Here is a 10,682-nt window from a genome sequence, read left to right on the forward strand (position 1 = left end):
TGATTTGCCTGTCGAATAACTACGTGAAATTCACGCTTCAAAGGTATAATTATGTGTCTTGTGTGTTATGCATGCGATCTTGGGATTGGGTGCTTTATGAATATAATTAATGTTTTCCGCATTATAGTCCTTATAAACTCCTACACAATGCAAGTACAAGCCTAAAAGTCATTGTGGGTCTCTAATCAGCCCAAGCACTGTGAGCTTACCACTTGTCCAGTAGAGTCCATGTTATTTACTATCCCGTCCCATGGTGTAATTAGTCTAAATTTCACCATTTTTAGGTATTCACAATTATCTCAAACAATTAATTCACTTGCATAACATTTAATAGTCTCTCGTATTAACTGTGCTAACTTTGGCATCAAAGGGAATTCCTCAACAAAACCTTATAGGCCAGCTCCATGCTTTGTTGTACAGGAAATCCTCGGCTCAACAATCTTTTGTACAGAGCTCGTCTTCCGCTCGTTTGACTTAAGAATTTTTTTTAGTCTACATAGTTTTTACTTGAAATAGATGTTACATATCTAAAAAAAATTCAATGGATGATATATGATCTTCCAAGAAGCCCTTTCCCTCATTGTGTACTTAAGGGGTGTTTGGTAAGAGGGATATTTTATGCATAAAAAGTTTAAGAAAGTGAAATAAGGATATGAAAAAGATGGATAAAAATGATGTTATCTCTTATTTGGTATGCGTTGGGAATAGATTGGGATTAATAAGAATACTTCTTAAATGCCCATACTAACTTTCCTTCTCCCTCCTCCTCCTTCCCTTCACCAAGGGTAGAAAAGTTTTTTGATCCCTTATACTTACACCTCATCCCTGACCCCTCCTCCCTAGTTATTATTTTAGATGGATAACTAGTTTTTATTTACCCTTGTCCTCACCCCCTTATTATTACCATCTTATTCAGAGGTGATCAACTATGGCCCAAGCCAAGCCTTAACTTACATCAAATGGATACTTTATACTTAGTTTGGCATTTATTATAGGAAATTTTTATTTTTACCACCTTCCAATAACGACTTTGTCGAATTTACCACCTCCATAAAAAAAAGATTTACTTTACCACCTCATAAAAAAATAAAACATCAGTTTTACCACCAATCACCTCCAACTAACGGATTCCGTCCATAAATCCGTTAGTGGGGCCTACTTTGCACACGTGTCGCTATATTATTGGGTAAGTTTTAAAAAAAAACAAAAAAAGAAAATTAAAAACAAAAAAAAAATTAAAAAAAAAAAATTAAATCCGGCAGCCCCACCTCCCCTACCCAATTCCGGCCACCATCTCCGATTCCGACCACCCACTCCCTCTCCCTCCCCGTTTCCGACCACCCCTTCCCTCTCCCTCCCCGATTCGGACCACCGCTTCCCTCTCCCTCCCCGATTCGGACCACCCCATCCCTCTCCCCCCCGATTCCGACCACCCCTTCCCTCTCCCTCCCCGATTCCGACCACCCCATCCCTCTCCCTCCCCGATTCAGACCACAGCCGCACCGTATCGCACACCACAGCCGCACCGATTTCTACCCCCTTTCCACAAAATTCCGACCTCAAAACCCTAGCCACCACCTAACAACTACGACGAACCCCACCACCATCCAAACCCAGACTAGAAACCGCCGTCACCCAGACGCGAAACCACCGCGTCCTGAAACCAACACCACCCAGACGCGTAACCATCGCAATCCGCCCCAGCCAACCTAACCCCTGACCAGAAACAACGCCGCCCAGACACGAAACCATCGCGACCCGAAACCACCACCACCCAGACGCGAAACCCACTCGAAATTCCGACCAACCGAGGTAGTTGATTTCGTTGCTGGTTGGTTGAAAGGAAGATCGGGGAAGATGAAGAAGAAACGTCAAAAATGTGGGCCCTACTAACGGATTCATGGACGGAATCCGTTAGTTGGTGGTAAAATCGAATTTTTGGAAATTTTGGTGGTGGTAAAGTAAATCTTTTTTTTTTGGAGGTGGTAAATTCAATTAAGTGGTTATTTGAAGGTGGTAAAAGTCAAAATTTCCTTTATTATATTATTCAAGAGCATAAGATGAGAAGAATCTCTAAGTTCAGGATCCTAAATAGGGTCAACTGTCTAAAATTAAACAAACATCCATAAGTAGAAGTCCATTAGTCCGAAAGTGAAGAAGCAAATATTTCCAAGGAAACATGTACATACTTGGACTATCGTTCATTCTTCATGTTTTCCACAACCAATTTTCCCAGTGTATTTCATATATCCATAAACCAGAAAACACTAGTAGTAGCTATTAGCTAATATCCTCCCCTTTCATAAAATATCACTCGAGTGCTACCAACCATTGACAAGATAAGACAGTAAGGTGGAGAGCGACAATTATTTTGATAAAAAAATTTGGACCATTTCTCGATTTGTGCGTGTCATCCTTGCGCAGGGGCCATGCTAATCTTCTCTGTATCGTTCCAATTTTATCAGATGTCTCCGAAGAGACAATACACCTAATTAAGCTTGAACATAATAAAGTAAGTAGCACATTCATAATTATTCAATGTGGGACTTAACAGTTGACTAATAAACATAGCTTACAAGAGCAAAATCAGAATTGCCTTAAGAAAAGAAATAAGTGTTGTGTATATCAAGAATTACAACAGAGTTTCCTGTCTCTCTGGTTCATCACGGCACTAAAGGCATATTAGACCTGATTTAAAACCACCACAGTCCACAGTGCTTGTCCAGAATTGCAACAGAGAGCTCTATGTTTAACAAGAATGAAAGTACAGGACAAGTTTATCTGTGAAGTATAAACAGAAAAAACGAGGAACAAGAGACTATACAGAAGAACAAAAATAAACAAACAGATTACAGCAAAGGTAATGCATTTTTATTTCATTTTGCCAAAAAAAAAAATCAATCAATCAATCAATCAATCAATCAAAGCCTTAATCCCAAAAGTGGGGTCGGCTAACATGAACCAAATTTGATTATTCCGTGTAGTCATCAACATAAATCTTTCTCCTCCATCCCTTACGATCCAAAACTTCATCCTCACGTAAATCCATGCACTTCATATCCTTCCTCACTCCTTCCAACCAAGTCATCTTTGGTCTCCCTCTTCCTCGTTTAATCCCTCCATGGTCCCACTCTTCCACTCTTCGCACCGGTGCACCCTCGGGTCTCCGTCTTACATGTCCAAACCAACGCAGACGATTTTCCCTTAATTTATCTACAATGCCCGCCACACCTACTTTCTTGCGAATAACCTCATTTCTGATTCTATCTCTTAAAGTGTTTCCACACATCCACCTTAACATGCGCATTTCCATGACATGTGCCAAAAAAAAAAATGCCATGATATAATGCTTCTCTACCTTATGATATACAAGAATTAGCAATGAGTTTATTGAAAATCAACTTTAGCAAAATTAATAATGTAATTACGTTGATAGCAGATTATCAGGTTATTATCAGCATTTTTCCAGCTTAAACTAGTGTTGGTGGGGTGCGCCAGGCCCGTGCAGTAGTGCAACGCATGAGCGACGCTTGAAGATCCCAGTAGCAAGCTACTGTGGTGGATCTTCCCCCTTAAAAAATAAATTTAATATCGTTGTGAGCCATTGGCCCACGTATCAGATATTAAACTGATAAGAACAGATACTACACTTGATCTTAGCCAAAAGGCCGAGAAAGGTATGATTTGTCTAGTCTCAAATCCGGCCTTTTATGTCCTGAAGTTGCAGTAACCCTGTCGTTTCTTTCAGTATGGTACAGCAATTCTTAGTTAGGGGGCTTTGTTCACATCAAACTTTATGAACTCAGTTTTCATTATTATTCTGATGTCTTGATTCAAGAAGTCTTTATTATTATTCTGATGTATTGATTCAAGGAGTCATGGATAAAACATGTATTTACAGTTGAAAGCATCAGGAAACAGAAAACTAGCTTCGGAATCAGATGAAACCATCATCAGGAAATGATTATTTACAGAAAAAGATAAATATCTATTTGACAATGCTCAAGGGATATGATTATACACAGGAAATACAAACCTTGATGGGTTCATTGAAAGATCATGAATTATTCATCATACTTGAAGGCTCAAAGGCTACACAAATTTTTGGCCTCTGTGACCCCATTGTGCTTTGAAAGGTGCACCTGCCCTACTGTAATGTGAGTACCCCTTAAAATAAATTTAATATCATTGTGAGTTAATGACTCAACATTAAATTGATAAGCACAGATACTACCCTAGTAACTTGGTCTTTTACAAAAAGATCAATGAAGGTATGATTTGCTTAAATTTAAGTACCTCTATTAATTTTCTTGTTGCTTCAGCTTCATGCATGCATCACCTATGTCGATCACCAAATTAAAAAATCTTCCCATTTCTACCTGAACAAAAGCAGGATTAAATGTGCTGCAAGTCAAAAAAAAAAAAAAAATGGCGAGGGAGCAGATATGGGATCATGTTTTAGGCCTGTTCTCTTATGTTGAAATTCAGTTCAGTTCAGCTGAGTTCATTTCGGTGCAGCTCAATTCAGTTCAGCTCAATTCAGTTCAGTTCAGTTCAGTTCAGTTCAGCTCCTAATTTCCTTCTCTTATGAAATATTCAGTTCAGTTCAGCTCAGTTCAATTCAGCTCAGCTCAGCTCAGCTCAGCTCAGTACTGTTCAGTTCAGCTGAGTTCAGTCAATGAGAACAGGCCCTTAATTTGGATAGAATTCATTACCCATGTGTTTTTTGAAACCCATAACTAAAGTCTGCATTCAAATTTGTTTGACCTTGGCTTCTCCCTCTGTCATTATATCCAAGACATACCATGTCTTACACCTCAGAAATTGAAAATGACCTTATCATTAGTAACGGATATAGCAAAAGATGCAATCAAGCTCAATATAGAAGGAATATTTCGTGGAAAAGTTACCTTAATTATGTACAACAAATGGGCTTTGGCATTTTAAATACTGAAGGTTTCACCGTTTGACCTGTTTGTAGGCAAAGAAATCAGAAAATTAAATTACGTGCTGCACCAAGTTTCCATGTCTGTTTCATACAAATGCTATGAAATCCTTTAAAATGTATTGCTGATTTGTAATGTGAGTATGTGACACAGCTTATATACTTTTGGAGTTATGGTTTAATATGGCTTAAAACTATGTATGGTGTAAAGACAAATTATCCCACATCATTCAAGTAAAGAACGCCAAAGTATGGCTCCTTATAAATGTTTCACTCTTCAGTGGGAAACACCACGCAGCCACGCAGTGAGCACAAAGCGAACTATTCTTTCGCCTTTTACTAAAGAATACCGTGTGCTCGCTGCATTTAGTGACATACGTTTATTTTTGGAGGGAGTTCCTTAAAAGGAGCTTCCAATAAACCAATTGCAAGATTATTAACTGAGAAATTACATGAAGCAAAAAATAGTGCGGAGTAATTTATCTCAAATAGGAGAGAGCATCAACCGTTTCCTGTACCAAAGCATATACTCCCAATGTACCTTCATGTATCAAGGGCAATCCTTGCTCATTTTAGAAAATAAACAATCTCGTTTAAATAGATCAGTTCCATTATTAATTGGTGACACCCTTGCCTCAAATTATCATCCTTACGGACCTTAAACCCCAATATGTAGTCCTATTACCAATTATTCATAGATTGATCAAATTACAAAGGAATCAGCTGCCTGCAGTTTACGCAAAAGAGAGGCAAACGAGAGTAGCAACTGTTTGTTATTGTACATTAGTCATCTAAATCTCTGAACTTGTATGTATACTACATAGTTTCTGGTTTAAATAAATCTACTATTCATAGATTGATCAAATTTGATATATTGCTTGTTTAATGAATCCATCTTCAGTACTAGATTTGGAGAGTTGATAAATACAGTAACGCATACATGAATGAATCAATTATTTGCTATATACAATCATGAAAGCCAGCGTTGCAACTTGCAAGGTTGGATCTTGTCCCACACCACTTAAATAAAATGGGTGTAAAAAAGAGATGACTATAAAATAAAAATGAGAATGCGCAAACAAATTACTTACCTGGACGGGGTCAATGGGCGATCAAGAAGGTTCATGGCCTAGGTTGGTGGCCTCCATTGCACTTTAGGAGGGGTGCCTGTCTAACATCTTCCCAAGTGGAAGAGTGTACGTCATAATTTGTGACAGTGGGGGCCTGTGTTCGCGCGGCCCCTATCTAATTACCAGTTAAATCATCACCGGTATTCCTATGTCGTTGAAATACAGTTAAGGAATCAAAAGTGACAAGCTGTTTGGCAAGTTATAACACGGTGAAAAGCAATGAAAGACTCTTAATTTGCTTTCATAATAATACATCAATATTGAAGTACAATCTTCTCATACAGATCAGTCATGGCCATGCCATGCATAAGCAGGACAAGTTACATAGAGTAATTTGCTATCATAGCATGAGTGAGGTACTAGACTGACAATCTCAGCTTCATCTATAACTACTTTTAAATGATGGTATGGAAGTCTCAGTCAAAAGTAAAATTAGAATTCATCCAAGTAGATTTTTCAGCGATACACAAGCAAAGATAAACAAAAAGACATTATATTTAATTAGAATTAACGCCACAATTTCTTATACATTATATATCAAAAAAAAAAGGGACCATTTCTCAATTTGTTCGTGTCATCCTTAAATTGCCTATATTTTAAGACCATACATCAAGGGCAACCCTAGTTTTTCTTATACATTTTCGATGTGGGACAAATAGTTTCACAAAAAATTTTAAGGAAACTGCCTATTTCTAAACAATCCAAGCAACATTTTAATTTTTTTCTGAATTGTCACTTGCTAGATAAAGGCAAATTTTAAAGCTGCACAATTCCTACAATTATAAACATGAAAGCTAGGAGTTACTTTTGGAAACATATGTAGAACCATGTAGACAAAATACATATTTGATTGATCAGCATTCAGCAAAGAACAAAAATTCAGCAAAGAAATTCACATGTCTGGAATAAATAAAGCAACACCTGTAATTCTAAATAGCTTGCAATGAATGATTCACCATTTCTTCTTATTTGACCTGTTTGAAGCAAGGGTAGATTCACTGAAACTTCAATATACCCTGTGATTGGTAAAAATCAAATGCAGAACAACGTGAACAAAAGTTACAGACTGGTAGCTTTTGATCCTTTCCAAAATGATTACTAATCTCAACCAATAATGCATTGTAGTTTGATTGGTGGATGGGAGCAAGGATTAATTGACTTCTTTAGCCAGGCAGGAAAAAGTTTAAATCATCAGAAGAAACTGAAATTAATTCTGTTTATGCAATCCTTAATATTATAGCTAAAAATGCAAGTCTAACATTGTAAAGCTTGTAAAGTTGTCTCAAGACATCAACATTCCTTAATCAACACCATTATCTAGCACAAGCCTAAATAGAAATTCACTCTTCTCATTCTCCCATATATCAAGGGACAGAGTGACATAAGGAATCTAAGTCAAGAAATGCAACTTCAAACTGCAGATCAAACCAAGGGCTAAAAAAGACCAAAAAAATTTGGACCATTTCTCGATTTGTGCGTGTCATCCTTGCACGGGGCCATGCTACCTTCTCTGTATCGTTCCAGTTTTATCAGATGTCTCCGAAAACACAATACATTCAAGACGCAAGAGTATTATAAATTTATCTCATTTTCAGTCCAATGTGGGATGATGTACACTGCAGTTTGCAACACATAGAATCGAATCTCTAGAAACCTATTAAATTTGTTACAAGTCTAAACATCTCACAACATCTCACAGTGCCATAGCCAACCACAACTCATTTTTTTATCCCAATCTTCTAGGTCCATTATCAGATGAACAGCTTCCAAATAGTGTGCCTTTAACTAAACAAACCTCACTAAATACTTCACCAAGTCTCTAAACCAATAAACTTTAACAAGGGAAGTTGAGCTAAAAGATTTAATTTTTCTCCTACCTGCCTTAACATCTTCAGATTCCGGCACTTTTAAGTATTGAATGATTTGCCAGCAAACACAATGGACCTGTTGTAGCAAAAATAATCACACGTTATCAGTCCAAGATGGAGAATGAGTAAAAAAAATATTGGGATGCTATCATATTAAACCAATCAATTTGAAAAAAAAAAGAAGGAAAAAAAGAGTATTTTTCTATTTAAGCATTAGTCATGTCTGGGTTTAGACTTTAAAGAGAGAAATTTGTAATCATATAAATCTCACTATCACCGTACAACTGCATTCATTAAGCTGAAAAATGAATATGATAAAAACTCACACCAAACCAAAAGTCTTTTATACTGCTAATACAATGAAATTGCGCAAACGGCAGAGAATACAGCACAATTTGTAGGAGGGGACCAGAGTTCAAACAGACCGTTACCTAGTTGAATTATACGGAATAGTAATTAACTACAGCATGCATCTTCTTTAGTTAAACAAAAGATTTATAGTTACAATCATGACATCAAAAGAACCAGATATGCAGGTAGGTTGCAGTTAACCATGTGAAAGTACATTTCTATTGACAACCTCAGTAGTGCCTGTAGAACTGCAAGTCTCATGAATCGAATATTTATTACACTTAGTGTTGGTAGGGTGCGCCAGCCCGTGCAGCAGTGCAACACATGGGCGACGCTTGAAGATCCCAGTAGCAAGCTACTGTGGTGGATCTTCCCCCTTAAAAAATAAATTTAATATCGTTGTGAGCCATTGGCTCACGTATCAGATATTAAACTGATAAGAACAGATACTACACTTGATCTTAGCCAAAAGGCCGAGAAAGGTATGATTTGTTCAGTCTCAGCTCTTGCTTTTTATTTCCTGAAGTTGCTCTAGCCTCGTTTTTGACTTTTCGATGTGGTACATCACTCAGTGGTTTTGTTTACACGCAAAGATATAAGCAAATAACAAAAAGAATGGAGAAGGAAAGATTGGTTTTTTTATTGATAGCAAAACAATTACAAGGGCAACTTTAGGCTGCCAATCTCTAAGTGACTTTAGTTCACTAGTCTCTAAGGTTCTTACAACTATTTTCGCCTAACCTCCATTCATTCCTCTCTTTCTTTATATTTACAAGACTATCTGTGTTCCCAAAGTTGATGCTCTGCCCTTGCTTGTCTTTTAGTGCTACCAAGTGGCTGCTCTGCTGTTTGTTGTGTGATTTGCTACTGTAGTAAATTGTGTAGGTCTGCCGCTGCTGCTCTTCTTGCATTGCTGGACCCTTTTGTCTCTTCCTCCGTATATATGTGTACACCACCTGAGGAATGCCACTGTGTATTACATCATCCCTGCCTTCAAGACTCACCTTGTCCTCTAGGTGGCGGAAGTCCGGGATTTTGCTCATGATGATCTCAACCTCCTCCCAAGTTGCCTCAAAGGGGTGTAGCCCTTCCAATTTGATCAACACTTTGGCTATCCTCTTAGTTCCAAGCTTCCTAAGCTAAACCTCACATAGTTCACCTCTTCTAGCTACACCACCAACTCCAAGTCAACAATAGTTGCATGGGAATGGTTGGGGAGGCTTGGTCTATTTCCCAGTGCTCTATTCAACTTAGAGACATGAAAGACAGGGTGAATTTTACATGCCTCTAGTACATCCAACTTGTAGCAATTTGTCCAATGCCGTGGACAATTGGAAATGGTCCATAGTTTTTGGCTTCTGACTTCTCAAATGAGCGTTTGGTAAGGAGTATTGCCTATAGGGCATGGTCTTTAGATACACTGCTTCTGCTACCTCAAACTTTTCTTCCCTTATCTTTCTATCAGCATTCTTCTTCATTTTTTTGGTTAAGATTTTAACAAATTCATCCGCAACTCCTATAGACTTTAGTCCCTTTAACTAAAGTCCCCACTAAAGTATGTCCTTGCCCGACTTTCCAGTGTTTTGGAGGATCCCTTCCATACACCACCTTGAAAGGTGGCATTACTATCAAAGTGTGAGGTGAAGTATTATATGAAAAATTGGTCAAAGCCAACCAACTAGCCCACATCTTCGGCATTTCATTCGAGAAACACTTCAAATATGATATAGTAGCTAAAGCATTCATGATTCATGGTGGAAAAATTCTGCTTGCATATTTTAATGTCCATGCCCTTTGACTTGGGTATGCCCTCAACGAAGTCAAGGGAAATATCCTCCCAAACCGCTATAGGCACAGGTAAAGGTTGTAGTAGTCTAATTGGACTCATTTGTGAGTGATTGCTTTGCTAACATACGATGCACTCTCAAACAAACTTGCTCACATCCTTCCTTATACCCGGCCAATACCACTCCGTGACGAGCCTTAGGTATGTTTTCAGACTTTTCAACTTACCGGTGTGCGCCCTATTGGAGTGTCATGACAAAAAGGGGGTTGCAGGTTGAGGTTTTGGGTATGGCCAGCCGCTCTTTATACACCAAGAGCCCTTCTTCTATGTTGAATCCAGTCACTAATGTACCCTTTGCCTCTACTTTTGCCTCCACTTCATCTCCCTCTCCTTTTAGCTTTAAAGTCTCCCAATCCACTCCTTGCATGGTCACCATCACTCCTTGCTATAAAGTATCCCAATCCACCCTTTCCATGGTCACCATCACTCCCCTTGGTACATGTACCCCTAACTTCAAGGAAAGAGCATCTGCCACTCGATTTGACGAGTCGGGTTTGTATTGAATCTCAAATTCATATCCAATCAACTTCCTGTTGGAAATT

At 38.3% G+C, this 10,682-nt stretch overlaps 6 non-coding genes across 6 annotated transcripts; 2 read left to right on the plus strand and 4 right to left on the minus strand.

The window, feature by feature from the left end:
• Positions 1-2,378: 2,378 nt before the first annotated feature.
• LOC145603167 (U6 spliceosomal RNA) lies at positions 2,379-2,481 on the minus strand. Its single transcript, XR_014104701.1, has one exon. It is a non-coding gene; the product is annotated as a U6 spliceosomal RNA (small nuclear RNA).
• A 1,003-nt stretch (positions 2,482-3,484) lies between these two features.
• LOC145603332 (U2 spliceosomal RNA) lies at positions 3,485-3,681 on the minus strand. Its single transcript, XR_014104842.1, has one exon. It is a non-coding gene; the product is annotated as a U2 spliceosomal RNA (small nuclear RNA).
• Positions 3,682-5,241: 1,560 nt separating this feature from the next.
• LOC145603353 (U5 spliceosomal RNA) lies at positions 5,242-5,358 on the plus strand. The gene has a single exon (XR_014104857.1). It is a non-coding gene; the product is annotated as a U5 spliceosomal RNA (small nuclear RNA).
• Positions 5,359-6,028: 670 nt separating this feature from the next.
• LOC145603263 (U1 spliceosomal RNA) lies at positions 6,029-6,190 on the plus strand. Its single transcript, XR_014104782.1, has one exon. It is a non-coding gene; the product is annotated as a U1 spliceosomal RNA (small nuclear RNA).
• Positions 6,191-7,523: 1,333 nt separating this feature from the next.
• On the minus strand, positions 7,524-7,624 carry LOC145603181 (U6 spliceosomal RNA). The gene has a single exon (XR_014104714.1). It is a non-coding gene; the product is annotated as a U6 spliceosomal RNA (small nuclear RNA).
• Positions 7,625-8,584: 960 nt separating this feature from the next.
• On the minus strand, positions 8,585-8,780 carry LOC145603321 (U2 spliceosomal RNA). The gene has a single exon (XR_014104833.1). It is a non-coding gene; the product is annotated as a U2 spliceosomal RNA (small nuclear RNA).
• Positions 8,781-10,682: the final 1,902 nt, after the last annotated feature.

This window comes from Chenopodium album, chromosome 21, assembly GCF_948465745.1.
Source record: "Chenopodium album chromosome 21, dcCheAlbu1.1, whole genome shotgun sequence".
Lineage (NCBI taxonomy): Eukaryota > Viridiplantae > Streptophyta > Magnoliopsida > Caryophyllales > Amaranthaceae > Chenopodium > Chenopodium album.